Genomic DNA, 14,570 nt, shown 5'->3' with positions numbered 1-14,570 from the left:
TAGTAGTTTACAATAAAAGTTTTCCTATCAGCGCCGTTATCAGAAGTAAATTACTGTCTTTTCTATTTCTGAGGCAATTCAATGACCTCATCGAATTTTCATATTGTCTTTTTGCGGTCATGGGTCCAAATACTCTGCCTGACTTTGACCTACGTTAAGTTTTATTTCCTCCAAGTTTATTCTCGAGGTTAATAATGTGTTTGCAGACAAGCATGCGGTGACGGCGTTGACGATACACACGTCGACGAGGCATAGTGCTTCATTGCCTTCAATTCCCCCCAAAGGGGGAGGCCTGGCAGCAGCTTAGTACGCTGCTATACACCCTACAAACTTTTTAAAAAACGTAAGAAGAAACAAGAAAAACAGGCGATAAAATAGAGACTCAAATTGTAAAATGGCGGAAAATTGTGGAAAGTTAAAACATAAAGCAAAGGGGTTGGTAATGATAAAAAAATACACAGGAATCAGACAAGTAACATAGTAGATATACAATTAAAAAATCATGGCGACAGTCTAGTTTATGTTCGCAAGATATAAAAAATCACACCCAGCGACAGTATGATGGCCGTTCGCAACACTTCCCAAAAGACACACCAGACAGAACACTCTCTGTAAAGCACTGCACGAGAATGTCGGCACAAAGATGACACTCCCTAGCCAAGGGCAGATGGGGGGTGCGTGGGAGTAAGGGGACCTGGATGAGGGGGAAAACAAGGAGCGAGGAGAGGACAAAAACCAAAAGGGGGGGGGGGGGACCAAAGGAGGGTGAGGATTGATAAGGGGGGAGAGGGGCAGGGCAGACGCGAGAGGGAATGGGAAAGGCAGAAGAGGGAAATGCAAAAGGACTCAGGGGAGAGAAGGGGGGCAGAGAGAGGGTAGGTGGGGAAGAAAGAGGATTGAAGGAGGGGGGGGGGAGGCACCCCGGGAAAAGGACAGAGGTAAAAACTACTATTGATCCGAAGACCCAGAGTAGACCTAGTTATGTTTATAGTAATATGCCTTTTACATTGTATACCTGTTGCAGTAGGAAAGTTTGTAATGATGAAAAATTCATGCATGCATGAATGGACTTGGTGTACCTGCTGAAAATGCAACTGTAACTGGAGATATTAGACCAGTAAGAAAAGAAAATGGTTGCCAGAAATTGGTAGGTTTGCATCTGAGATTGTCGACAGCTGTGCCCCCTGGTCCTTGGTTTAAGAATCGTGTGTGTGAAAGCATTCGGTCGCAGACACACCTTGCGCAATGATCATCATCAGCAGCGTCGCCACATGGGGGTTGTGGCGGTCGTGGTACTTACAGGGCGCGCAACAGCGACGTCATCAGCGCCCTTACGCAACTAATTGGGAAAGAATGTCGTTTTTGTCAGAAGTATGCACTAACTTGTAAAATATAAAATGGAATAGCCACGTGGAGAAGCTTCTGTAGATCACTCAGATCACAGCACATGTATTTGCTGTGTGCGGACCGTGAAGCGGGAGATTTGAAAGTGATTTTTCAAATTTATTTTTCACCTAAACAGAAAACTTCCGAACATGGCTTCCTTGTCGAAGCTTCAAGTACTAAATCACTCCTACAACCTACTTTTTTTTTGAGTCGTCTGTCTCCTGACTGGTTTGATGCGGCCCACCACGAATTCCTCTCCTGTCACAAACGTTTCATCTCAGAGTAGAACTTTCTACCTATGTCCTCAATTATTTGCTACATATATTGCAGCTAGTAATAGAAATTGTGGAACTAAGTGTCCATTGTTCAAATCCACATGGGTGGCAGTGTGCTGCGGTTTGATCGGTGTGGGGCATAGTTTGGCAGTACATATTAATTTTAAACTGCTGTAAGGCTGTCAGGGGATGGTATTAGTAGCCAGTGTCGAATTATAATCGACATGACGTCTACATATGGGAACGACTGAATAGCTACAATGTGGGGACATTCTTTCTCTTAGCTTCACCGTGTTTCCCTCATGAGGAAAAGTTTAAACTGCTAATACCAAAGCTGCCATTTTTTAGGAAATTTATATGACAGGAAATAGAACATTGGATGACACATGTCACTGGATAGGCAGCAATATCTGTTGCAACGTCTTAATAGTACAGAATTCTCCGGTTATTCATGTTTGTGTCTGTGAATTGAAAAGAGGGAGGAGTGGAATAATTTTAACACTCACTATACATACGTTAGTAATTTCTGCTTTACGGTCTCGACAATTCATGTTGTTTACTCATTGTGTATTCGAGAGACATGGATGTGGTGTTTGCTCATAAAACTAGATAATGGTTTTTAAAATTAGCCTCTTAGTTCCTTTAGAAGCTGGGGAAGACTGGGGCACATTGATGTGGATATATTTTCAAAATTTTTAAAATTACATAGTTAGGATTTTGTGTTCAAAAGTATTAAGAGGGCAAACAATTTTATATAGCCTCTAGTCTACTGCGCAGACCTGCCTTGGGTATGGGGCAGTTTTCTGCACTCATGGGGGTAAATTTATACATACCATAGAACATAATAATGAGTAAACAAAACAGGGAAGTACAGTTTTCAAAATATCTTTTATTGGCAGTAAATAAAATTAAAGGCTGATTTACGTCAGTTAACACTTTAAAATGCAGTAAACGAATTTTTTGGCCGTACTTTCACCTGTTGTCGTAATATGGCCTACACAGATATTGGAATGTTCATTAAAGGCTACTTCATCATTGTCGGAGCTGCAATAAATTTATGGACACAGAAAGTAATGTGTTTCGTGTGGCACAAATATCGTAAGCCGACTTATTACATCTAAAGCACACTTTACCCGTTCTTGATTTCTTTTTGATAGGCTGTATCGTTTGAAACAATAAATACACTGGTAGCTTTCATCCTCTTCATCAGAAGAGGTTATAAGAGTACGAAAGAAGATTTGAATTAGACTATACTTGAGACGACGGTTGTTGCTAACAGAAACGTTCGGGGACTAGTTTGTGACAGGGGGATGAGAGGAAGGAGGCGAAATAAGATGACAGACGATGTAAAGAGAATCTGAAATTATGCGGACCTGAAGAGGATGACAGAACGCTGCAGAACATGGTGAGTTACCACGTGGGAACACGTGTTTTTTTTTACTTGTTTGTTTTTTATGGAAATTTCTACCTTTTATTGTCCAATGCATTCACTTTTCTTAGATTACATTTTCACCGTATGTCCTAAAGTTTCTTTTACTGGGTTATCAATTAGGATGACAATACAAAATAGTACGTAAAAAATTCGAAGAGAAATGCATAAACTTACACCGTCAACATGTTTGAATTATTTTCGGAACTGCAGTAGTAACTTTCAGACTTTCGAGTTAGAAAATGTACCTTTTAAAGCAGAAAAATCACCTACAAACGAACATAGTAACAAAATTTACTCACCCTGTAAGTGTAACAAAATTTACTCAGTAACAAAATTCACTTACCTTGCACAAAAACACAAATATGCTCTTCACGATAAGGCGTTCTCGCATCTGGTGCCATAAATTTTGTCAGAGCCCTCAGTGGATGTCGGTACTAATCTTGTATTGCCGATAGCGCAAGCAAGAGTGGCTCTCGAGGAAAGTGTTTTGCGTAAACGTGTCCCGGTTTCCCCTAATTTTCTTAAAGACGATGTGAAGATTACTTACTTCAGTGGGCCCTCAGATGGCACCGAAATAAGTACAGCGACAGGTAAGATAAGCAGCTACATTGAGAAAGTGTTCAGATAACGTGGGGTGAATCATTACTTAGTGAAACCACATGGGATTCTCTTGTCATGAAGTATCCTATTAACGCTGTAAAAGTGTCAATAATGTGCTTCATTGTCCTTTACAATTTTTTACATTGCCTTTTACTGCAAGCGTATTTTTCAAATATACATAATGTGGGATAATTAAAATAACTTTTTACTGTTTTTAGTTTATTATGATTATTATTTTAAAAACGGAATCGAAGTTAAATTTTGGTAAGAAAATGAGTTACGATTCAAATGAAAGGTATTTGTTTTGTAGTTAAAAATAACTCTTAATCGTCTTTTGCCACTGCCAGCTGTCATCTTACATGAACAATCCTACAGCCATATGTCACGTGACAGATAAATCAAAAAAGGCAGCTGAACGACAAATACGGTAATGTCTCACGTTACTTCAAAACAGCACAGCACAGTCTGAGCACAAATAACCGAAATGGGACAAGTTGGTTTGGTCTTTCCTTGGCTGATCAGGAATATCAAGCGTCAGTTCATATAAAGCAGTGCAACCTGAGCCTTAAACAATGTCTTTCGGACAATTTATTTGTGACTTACAAGTCAGAGGCGAGGTACAAACACACTGTGTGCTCGGTTTCTATCCTGCTAAAGAGTCTCTAGCTGCCTAGTGAAGGTACGTCCATATGCTACAGTCTCGGGGAATGGCTGACTGGCCATCCAGGTGTCTGCACGCAAGTGTGCCGAAGTTGCTAGTGGAACAAAGTTTTCTATATTCTGCTTTTCGCTTCTGCCCGCTGTTCCACTCTGCCTTGTTGCCAGAGTCGTGCGACTACACATATCGGGAGGACACAGCGTGCACTCACACAACGATTTGTATGACGTTTCATTTCAGTGGCTATTTCTGCTCTCTACTACACAGCCATTGCTAGCAGACGCAGCTTGGCGTAATAGTCAGCTGCAAAATTTTCAGTTTCACCGATGTTCTTCCTTAGTATACAAGGTTAAGAGACGTTGTCCCATGTTCAAAATCGTTTCTACTATCCTGCAGCAATTTTTGCACGTCCTCCATACAGTCCCGACCTCTCCCAATGCCATTTCTATATTTTTAAAGCGCAGGAGAAAGACATTCGACCTTCGATTTGTTCCAGACAGATAGGTGCATATCTGGGTACATTCATTGTTCCGTAGGCAACTGCAAGGATTTCTGTGTGAAGGCACTCATAATCTTATCTCAAATTGAGATAAAAGTATTAAGAGAAATGACGATTAATTTGGAATTACTTGACAGGTTACTTACTGTTTCTCCAGCTGTCTCGTTTTCATTTCGCCACCCCTTACAAATATCTGTAGCAAACGGTTAAATTCAAACCCAGTAGGCTGCTGCTGTACATCTATCTATTCATGTCAATGAGCTCACTTTCAAGTTGCCCACTAATTAGATGCCTACTGATAATAGCCAGTTTGGATGTTCTCTCTGTAAATCTAGGCAGTACTGCTGCAATTAACAGAAGGAAGAACTGCGCTGTATGTATGCATTATACGTCAGCTAGGATTAGTGTCCAAGATACAACGCTCGCATCTCGCTACACTGATTTGCGAATGTACGTTGTTCACTGTAATGACAGCCTAATACGTACCGTCAACGCACCTGTGCTATCCGTTAACGCGATACCGCCAGTCGTATGGTGCTGAGTTACGTATAGGTGAAAAGAATAGTGCGGTATACACTACTGTGGAAATCAGTACCAAACTACTGGAAGAATCTATTACGCGAACTGATTTTGATCAAAAATCCACTGATTTCGACATAAGATTTTCTCATTTCAACTGAGAATTCGCTGATTTCGGTATTATACTTGTTGATCTCGACGCAAAATTCACTGATTTCGCAGCAAAATTCAGTGATTTCGACGTAAAAATAAAAAGAAAAATCCATAAAAACAGCACAGAAATGGTAGCGAACATTGCGGGGATGCGTATGGCAGCGTGTATGGAAATGGGTTGAGGTGCACTCAAGCATTGGCTGGCTGCCAGCTGTTGCAGAGCAGGTAACAGTTGTGACCCCGCGTCACCATGTATTCCAAAATGGGATGCCATCTAGACCTTAAACTAGAGCAGGGTTACGTGCAGGCTGTAGTGGGGTGCATAGGTATCTATTTAGATTCCAAGCCGAATGACATGGCATTGTGTCCTGTCGATTCATAAATGTGTTGGACCACAGATTTCAAAATGATGATTCACAAACTAAAACACGAGATACAAAGAACTGTCTGTTCTCACTTCCATAAATCAAGCGGCAAAAGTCTAGGGAACTGATGACCTCAGATGTTAAGTCCCATGGTGTTTAGAGCCCTTTGAACGATTTTTGTCTTACTTCCCAGAAATCTGCAACGTGTTGTCACCTCCGTAAATGAGTACACCCCACGTTCGAAATTCGTTCCTTCTTTCAGCACTGCTTTAAATCCATCACTGTAAATGATATATCGCTGTGTTTTTATTTTTATACTGCTTTGGCAAACAATAAATATTAATCATAAAATGTGTTTCGATGTAAAAGAGGCAACCATTACACATGACACATGTGTCTTAATTGTAACGTCACATAAAATTCTTGTTGAAGGTTTCTGAATGAAAACGAGAAGGCGTGGGAGGCGTCGCCGGCCGCCGCGCCCTCCTCTGCCTTGTATGTGTGGAGGAAATGTCCGAAAAAAGAGATACCATCTTCACATAGTTAAGGCTAGCCGGCCATTGACCTTCTTCTGTGCGGATGCACTCGCAATGCCTGAGCTCTTATGACTCGTTAAGATTGTCTGCCGCGAGTAATGAGTGTAATGGGCAGGGGCATTACGAATGTAGTGTGTGGACATTAAGTTGGGAATGTGGGGCTCACAGGGAGCGTGCAAGGGATAAACGCCTCTAGTCGCAGTGTCGTCTGTTCCGTCGGTGCCTCAAATGGATAGAGAGTCTGCCATGAATGCAGAAGATCCCGAGTTTGTCTCCCGATAGTGGCACACATTTTCAACTATCCCCGTTCATGTATATCAACGTCTGTCGGCAGCTTAGGGTCTTGTTTTAATTATCATTTCCTTCTAGAGAGATACAATCTTCATATTCATACTCTATTCAAACGCCGCTGTTGAACATGAGGCTCTACATCACACTACCCATATGTGCTCCTGTGTTTACACGACGAAATCGTCAGTTACGACTGCGGTGGCACAGTATCACTGAGTTTTCGCCTTGGATCAATAAAAACTTGTCGACTGATGAATGAATCGCATTTGTCGTTATATAAGATCGGTGATTTTGTCCTTACACGCCGTAATCCAGATCGATGGCTGTACGAAACATGATCTGCGCCACAGATTCAGGTCTCTGAGGGGAGAATTATGCTTCGCATACATTGATTTGGACTTCTATAGGAGTTATGGTGATAATCGAAGGTATCGCGGCAGCAGTGAACATTATTGCGGACAGCCTGCATCCCTTCGGGCTTGAAGTATCTCCCTATGGCGATGACATTTTCCACCAGGATAACTGTCCGCTTTGCAAGGTCAGGATCGTCCTACAATGGTTTCAGGGGCATTATAGTGAACTCACATTAATGTCTTGTCCACCAAGTGTTTCTGATCTGTACCCACAGGAACAAATAACGGACCCCAGCTGCGTGTCCACAAACAGCCATCCCGTAATTTCCGGGAACTGCTTGATCTGTGTGTAGACATCTCGTGCCGCATACATCTGGAATCCAGTCAGGGACTTCTATAATCCACGCTGAGCAGGATCTCTGTTGTACTGTTTTTGAAAAGTGGAACAACACGCTATTAAACAGCTGGTCGTAATGTTTCATCTCATCGGTGTGCATTTTATTCTATGTGTTATACTGTCGCGCTTCTGGTATTAACTGATTCACCTCTGTCTGCCTTGTGTAGAATAACGTCGGCTCAGCTCACCGACCACAGACTTAGCTTCAACCAATTCCGTAACATCGTTTTTGTCCAGATTGTGAACTTTGCCATCGGTATATTGTGCTTGCCTAACTGCTACCGCTGCCTGATATAGCTGCAGTTAATCGCATATTCACAAGGTTTGCATGCTGCACAATCTGATACCACTTGAAGACTGGCTGGAAAAATATTGTAAGTCACTAAATACCCTCCTTAATCTTGCTTTAGTAATGGTAACAGTGTCATCAGCAGTCTTGTTTCTGTACACTTAACAATGGAGGCGCTTATCGATATGATTAAAGGGACTGTCAACGTTTCTCTAAAGTGTAGCCAGGAGTATTTCCAGCTGTGTGTTGAGGAAAACGGTAACCACGATTGAAACCCATTTTTAGTGAGACAGCATGTTGATGTTCAAGCACATCTTTATCCCCCACCCCCTAATCTATTCCCTTCTGCTAAAATATTTCAAACAAAGAATTGGTTTGTCAATGATCGCTGGTGAAATAGGTTTCTCCTATGATACTTGAAGCAAAGATATTTTTTAAACATAGGTGTAGTTGCCATAAATTTCCTGTTGCGGTTGATGAAATCCTGATGTTGATCCTCGATGCGAATTCCTATCTGGACATGAATTGGTTACTTCTCATTGGCAGAAGTTCTTGGAAGTCGTTAATAGATGACTTTTACGTCAAGAACTAAATGAAAGTGAAGTGGAAAACTTTTTTGTAGTTGTCTCCGGTTTTCTCCCTCACATTCAAATGCTGTATACGCAAGTATTCAAGGTATTCTAGGTCACCCTGAAGGTAGCTGCACAATACGTCAGCACAGTGCCGCTGACGGCATGGTTTGTCTCACATATTTCCCTCACAATGTCAAGATCGCTGCTATATGATTCCTTTTTAAGAATGGAGATGTTTACATAACAGTCTCTTTTACACTCTGTGAAGTTTCATAAACGCTGACTCCTAAACGAAACCGTAACTAACTATACCATCCCGAACCAAATTTTCTCGATCATCTCTAATGGTTTGGCTTCATAGAACAGGCCTCAACAGAATTAATACTCCACTGCTGTTTCGCTGCCAATGAAGCATATTTTTAACATCTTCAACAGTAAAACAACATCAGTAATGAGGTTACCTTCCATTCGGATAGCGGTTGCACTCAGCGACAGTTATATTGACTTGTAAATTACAGATGCAGCAATCAGTAGTCCTTGTTTCAATTTTATTATACAGATCTAGATTTCGGCTAGAAGCTAGCCATTCTCAATGCACTATTATTTTGCTCAAAGCACGTAAGCCCCTGTTGACTGGGCTTCAATCACAGTGGGGGAGGTGGAGTAGCTGGACAGAGATTGGGAAGAAGAGATGGGCAGAGATAGTGGAGGAACAGGTAGTCAGAAATAGGAGAGGGAAGCAGAAGGTGGACAGAGATGGGAGGGAAAGGGATATAGGCTGTAGGAGTGTGGATGAGAGTATGGTTGGTGAGTGGGTGATGATGAGATGATTATTAATAGGAAGGCAGAAGACATGTCGATACGCCAAGGGGGAGAGGAGGAGATAAACAGGTAGGTGGTCAAGAAGGAGATCAGCAGAGACATAGGACAGGAAAAGGCGAATTCAGTTTGGAGGAGGAGTGGATGTGTGTAATATACAGGGTGAGTCACCTAACATTACCGCTGGGTATATTTCGTAAACCACATCAAATACTAACGAATCGATTCCACAGACCGAATGTGAGGAGAGGGGCTAGTGTAATTCGTTATTACAAACCATAAAATAATGCACAGAAGTATGTTTTTTAACACCAACGTACGTTTTTTAAATGGAACCCCGTTAGTTTTGTTAGCGCATCTGAACATATAAACAAATACGTAGTCAGTGCCGTTTGTTGCATTGTAAAATGTTAGTAACATCCGGAGATATTGTAACCTAATGTTGACGCTTAAGTACCACTCCTCCGCTGTTCGATTGTGTGTATCGGAGAGCACCGAATTACGTAGGGATCCATAGGGAACGGTGATGGACCTTAGGTACAGAAGAGTCTGGAACAGCACATTACGTCCACATGTCAACACCTTTTTATTGGTCTTTTTCACTGACGCACATGTACATTACCATTAGGGGTGAGGTACACGTACACACGTGGTTTCCGTTTTCAATTACGTAGTTGAATAGAGTGTGTCCCGACATGTCAGGCCAATAGATGTTCAATGTAGTGGCCATCATTTGCTGCACACAATTGCAATCTCTGAAGTAATGAATGTCGTAAACGCCGCAGTACATCTGGTGTAATGTCGCCGCAGGCTGCCACAATACGTTGTTTTATATCCTCTGGGGTTGTGGCCACATCACGGTACACATTCTCCTTTAACGTACCCCACAGAAAAAAGTCCAGAGGTGTAAGATCAGGAGAACGGGCTGGCCAATTTATGCGTCCTCCACGTCCTATGAAACGCCCGTCGAACATCCTGTCAAGGGTCAGCCTAGTGTTAATTGCGGAATGTGCAGGTGCACCATCATGCTGATACCACATACGTCGACGTGTTTCCAGATGGACATTATCGAGCAACGTTGGCAGAGCATTCTGTAGAAACGCGATGTATGTTGCAGCTGTTTGGGCCCCTGCAATGAAGTGAGGACCAATGAGGTGGTCGCCAATGATTCCGCACCATATATTTACAGTCCATGGTCGCTGTCGCTCTACCTATCTGAGCCAGCGAGGATTGTCCACGGACCAGTAATACATGTTCCGTAGATTCACTGCCCCATGGTTTGCAAAACCCGCTTCATCGCTAAACAGGTAAAACTGCAATGCATTCTCTGTTAATGCCCATTGACAGAATTGCACTCCATGATTAAAGTCATCACTATGTAATTACTGACGTAGCGACACATGAAACGGGTGAAAGCGGTGACGATGCAGTACGCGCATGACACTATTTTGACTCAGTCCACCGGCTCTCGCAATGTCCCGTGTACTCATGTGTGGGTGCATGGCAACAGCAGCTAACACACCAACTGCACCCGCTTTTCCTGTGACGGGCCTGTTACGGACCCGTTTGTGTGCTACGACCATACCTGTTGCATACAGTTGGCGGTAGATGTTTTGCAATGTGCGGCACGTTGGATGCTCTCTGTCTAGGTACCGTTCTGCATACAGCCTGCAGGCTTCAGCTGCATTTCGTCGACACTCGCCATAGATGAGTAGTGTCATCTCCGCCTTCTCAGAGTTCGAATACACCATGGTCACAGTTCCTACAACACTACACTATCACAGACGTCTGGTAACACGGTGTACTACAGTTGGTCTGCGTGCGGAGACGAATGCAGAATAACAACAGCAGCAAGCGCTACATGCGGACACTGTGACAGCTAGACCAATCCACAACAGTGTACTACAGCCACATTCGTAAACACGGTCGTCATCGTAAACATGTCCCTGCAGATGCTGCTCGCCGACCGTGGCCCATGTTTGTTACAACACGCAACTAAACGTCGGAGGTTTCAAGCGTCAACTTTAGGTTACAATATCTTCGGATGTAATTAACATTTTACAATGCAACAAACGGCACTGATTACGTATTTGTTTATATGTTCAAATGTGCTAACAAAACTAAAGTGGTTCCATTTAAAAAAACGTAGGTTTGTGTTAAAAAACATACTTCCATGCATTTTTGTATGGTTTGTATTAAACAATTACACTAGCCCCTCTCCTCACGTCTGGTCTGTGGAATCGTTTCGTCAATATTTGATGTGGTTTAAGAAATATATCCAGCGGTAACGTTAGGTGACTCACCCTGTATATGTCAAATGTATATCCAAGCGAAGCTATTGGGAAACGCTAGTATTTATACAAAATAGTATGTGTGCATGTATGTCATGTATCTCCTCCTAAACCACTGAATTGATTCAACATATGGTTCAAATACAGCTTAAAAAACGAACGTAAGTGCTGTGTGGATTAGAACCTCCTAACAGCAATAACGGTGGAGATAGAGGCAAAAATGGGTTTTGAAATATCTGCCATGTAGGCAGCCCAGCACTGCAAGTGTCTTGTGTGGGGTTGGCCTGCCTAACTGACCTGCTTTGCCTATATATCATGACCAGAAACAGTGTGTGGGCTCCACAGGATGACAGGAGTGTTCTGTTACACTAGTACTGACCTGCCTCCTCGACACACTTTTGCATAGCAGCCTCCATACCAGAGAGAAAATTGGTTTTTCAAGCTCCTCGTACATAGCAAGCCCTGTATGATAGGTGTGGCATAGGAGTAGTAATGGCCAGCTTCATCGACCTGTTTTACAGTAGCAGAAAATAGTGGGTAGTGAGAGAATATTAAGAATGGAAGAGACAGTGAAATTAGTAGGAGGAGATGAAATACGAGAGAGGGAGGAAGTTGGGGAAGGAATAAGAGAGGGGCAAGAAGAGATTGTTAGGGATAGTTTGGGAGAATGAGATCGACAGAGAGATGGGGCAGGAGAAGATGGACAGGGAGATGGTGAGAAGAGATGGACAGTGAGTGAGGAGCGAGTGGATGATAGAGAGGGGGGAGGAAGAGGTGGTCAGAGAGGGGGCAAAGTGGGAGATGGACAAAGAGAGGGGGTGGAATAGATAGATATAGAGGAGAGGTGCAAATGAATAAAGAGAAGGAGGAGGAAGTACTGGACATGGAAAAGTGGAGGTAGAGAGTGAAAGAGAGAGGGGTAAGAGGAGATTAACTGTGAGAGGAGGACGATGCGATGGTCAGAGAGAAAAGGGAGGAGGAGAAGGCATGGATATGTGGCCGGTGTGTGAGCCAACATGAAGTATATGAGGTAGTGAACAGATGGTACAGGAAGAGGGGGAGAAATAACTAGACTGAGAGTTGCAGATGAGAACATGGACAGGGGGGAGGAGTATACTGACATGGAAGTGGAAGATGTAGATATGTTTGGACAGACAGGGCAGAGGAGATGGACAACGAGACAGGGAGGTGGAACTGGAGAGACACATGGAGTGAGAGAAGGAGATAGACATATAGAGGTGGGAAGATGATATGGAAAGAGAGATTAGGGAAGCAAGAGGAAGAGAAAGAAGGTGAAGGAGAGGAAGATATGTGTTCAGTACATGTATGAAACGCATCTGCGAGCCGAGAATTGGGCAGAAGGCTCATGTAATATAAATTTGTATCTAGCTACCCTTTTAAATTTATTTTGGTTTTAAATTTCATATCTTTATGTGAATGAAATGCAATGAAGATTGTTGTATGAGTTTGTAGTATTCTGCTGTCAATTCAGTTGTATGTAACGTCTGTATATTTTGAGGTTTTGATCCAGTAGGAAACCTTTTACCTATGAAAGGGATTGTAAGTGCAGAAGAGGTAAAGGAGGTTGGACTGGTCTAAGCCAAGACAAAACAGTTAACAAGAATGGATATGGCTTCCCTGGTCATTAGTAGAAAATAAGTTGCATCTTGGAAGAGAGTGTTGTTTTATTAATAGGAACGATTGGAAGGCGATATTTGTAGACGAAACTTCGAAATATTAATGTGCAGTCTGTTTTCCGTCAGGAAGTGTGAGACAGAGGAGTTTCTTAGTTGAAAATTCTTATTTTAAGGAAGGAAGGATAGTTTCAGTAGTAATGGAAAGTGGGGGAACTCAAGAAGATCGTGGAAAGAGTGAAGGGAGACGGAGAACACTGTAATTACCTTAAAAGGAAAAAATAACTGAGAACTTCCTAGAGCACAATAGCTTTGCTATTGTTGCAGTAACTCATCAGTATTTGGAGAGCAGGACTAATTATCAGAGTTTGATACAGAATAGGATTCCGTAAGAGCTGAAGAATTTTCTTGAAAAGAAGAGAAACAAGAGCGAAGTGCTCCATGACAAAATTACTTTTTGTAGATCATGTGCAGGAGACGCTGGAGTGCAGAAGCAAGTAGTTTATGAAGCAGCCTAGAACCAGCATCTATCACATAAAGAGGGAGCAAATGCACTATGAGTTCTCCTGCCGGTATACCGACAGATATTCATAATTTTACAGTTCCTATTCGTCTACCAGATGACACAACAAAGCAACAGAGAATATTTCAAATGCCTTTTGTCGATTAATTTTCCTATTGGTAATACAGCAATCGGTTCTTACGCTAGTCCAGCGGTCTTCAAAAGCCAAGCAGTTTGACGCTGTCAGCGGAAGACATCGGTTTGTTTTCTACAACAAATAAAATGTATTTTGAAATGGAATTTTACTTACCCAGTCGGTAGAGCGCTTCCAAATTAGTCTAGTGCGACATCCGTTTCATCAACATTTACTAACGGCAACAGTAAACCACGAAGAATAACTAGTAGTCCAGCAGCGCCTTGGTCCAAACTCTCGGTACCGCCATGCACCGCCGCTACTCATTTGGTGCTGGAGTATTAGCTACTAGCTATTCTCTGTCCCTGTTAATACAAACCGATGAAACTAATATCATGCTAGACTAATCAGGGACCGCTATATAGACTGAGCTCATAAAATTCTGTTTTAAATATCACATTGTTTGTAACGAGAAAAAAATGTACGCTTTCTATCGATACAGGACATCGCTTGAAAGACATGACGAGCAACATATGTTTGGGCTCGTTTAGCAACACATTCCAAAAAGGAAACTGCAGATATCTGCAAAACATCACGGAAAACAATTTCTCTTTCGAGTGAGCCTATGTTACCATACCTTTTCATATCGCCACAAATTGTTAAGGTGTTACAATCAGACGTTTCTATAGGCTAACTGAATCTAATTGCCTTTTGTGAACTGCACAGTATTATCAGTATCTTACCAAATATTAATGCAGCTTTTTCACATGGTGCTTCATTTCATGTAGGGCCTAAATGAATCTTCTGATAAAACTGAGGTTAGTGTTGTTATACAATGAGTCACGTCATCAGTATAAAACGTGAAC

The sequence above is a fragment of the Schistocerca gregaria genome, chromosome 1 (genome assembly GCF_023897955.1).
Source record: "Schistocerca gregaria isolate iqSchGreg1 chromosome 1, iqSchGreg1.2, whole genome shotgun sequence".
Taxonomy (NCBI): Eukaryota; Metazoa; Arthropoda; class Insecta; order Orthoptera; family Acrididae; genus Schistocerca; species Schistocerca gregaria.
This window is presented reverse-complemented; position numbering follows the sequence as displayed.